Source organism: Nanorana parkeri, unplaced genomic scaffold (genome assembly GCF_000935625.1).
Source record: "Nanorana parkeri isolate BGI_ZX_2015 unplaced genomic scaffold, ASM93562v1 scaffold1974, whole genome shotgun sequence".
NCBI lineage: Eukaryota > Metazoa > Chordata > Amphibia > Anura > Dicroglossidae > Nanorana > Nanorana parkeri.
The window spans coordinates 169,837-171,326 of record NW_017308242.1 but is presented as its reverse complement, the minus strand read 5'-3'; positions in this window follow the sequence as shown (position 1 = coordinate 171,326).

The window sequence follows — 1,490 nt, the reverse complement described above, 5'->3', positions numbered from 1 at the left end:
TGGCACACCCACTGCTTTCAAAATATAATAGCCCAGTGGGATTGATTCCGCCATTCACAGGGTTAGCGTGGATGGGGAACCGCTGATGCATAGCTAGCTTTAGCCTGTTCATACTTTTCGAGTACCAGTGCAGATACTTGGCATTTTCATGAGAACTACCAGGGTTGCAGCGGTTGCAGCTGGGACCTGGCTCTGGCACTCCACCACTGTCCTGAAATCATTAGTCTGTATTGTTTTAGAAAAACTGTCACATGACAATAAACAAAAATGTATCAATACTCGTACTTGTAAGTTTTCGGCAAGTACCAGTACTCGTACTCGCAAAACTGGTATCTGTGCATCCCTTTATTTATATTTATAAAAACAAAATCATACATTAAAACAGAGATGTACAAATCCCAGGAGCTCCGTGTGTTCCTTACAAATGACAGCGGCCTCCTAACTTTTGAATTTTTCTCTCGTCTAGTCTTTGAGCTCAAAAATAGGTTTTATGCCAATTTGTCTCCAAAAGTGGAAATACGCTTAGGATGCGCAGTTACTCCAGGTGCTTTAACAGACATAATCCTCCTTACTTCTTCTTCTCCCCACGTTCCTGTGCCGATCGTGGATGTAGGGATGCGCGTTAGGTGGGGAGGAGGTGCGGCATGTGGATGCGGGCTGGCAGGTCTGGCAGCAGCAAGGGTGAGGAGGAGCGGCATATAGAGCTAGGGCCAACTAATCGAAAGCTGATTAATCGATGATTGAAAATGTTGACAACTTTTTCGATCATCGATTATAATCGACTTAGTCGATTAGTTGTTGCAGCCTTACATTCATCCCCGATTTCTGGGGACAGTCCCCGGATTGAGGAGACCATCCTCTGATAAATTAAACATAAAATAGACTAATAATTTTTTTTATAATACTCACCTGATCCCTGGATCCACCTCACGTCTCCCACGCTGTTAGAAGCTGCATACAGAGCGTGCTGGTTACTACTTAAACCAGCGCGCTGTGTGCAGCTTCTGAGAAGGTATGCTATTAGCGTAGCGAGGAAGCCGGCTGCGCTACGTTAATAGCGTATCTTCTCAGAAGCTGCACACAGCGCACCGGTTTAAGTAGCTGTATGCAGCTTCTAACAGCGTAGGAGACGGGAAGCCTCACTTTTGAGGGATGCAGGGATCAGGTGAATATACATTTTTTTTTATGTATTTTATGTTCCCAGGGATAAAATGTCCCCAGTTTTTGTTTTAAAAACTATGGCACCTTACTTGGCCTGGTGGTCAGTGGGGGGCTCCATGGACCCTGGTTGGGGGGGGTCTGCTGTGGCCGCAGCTGCAGTGGCTCCCTCCGCCGCATCTCTGCCACCTGCACCCGGCCGGCCCGCCCGCATCCGATGCGGCTCTGCGATCGGCGGCCGCTCAGTCCTCAAGGGGGTCCTCGGAAGGCCCCAGCCGGCTGCCCTCTACAGCGCCTGATTAGAGGGCAGCGTCTGCCTGATCCAGCCAGCC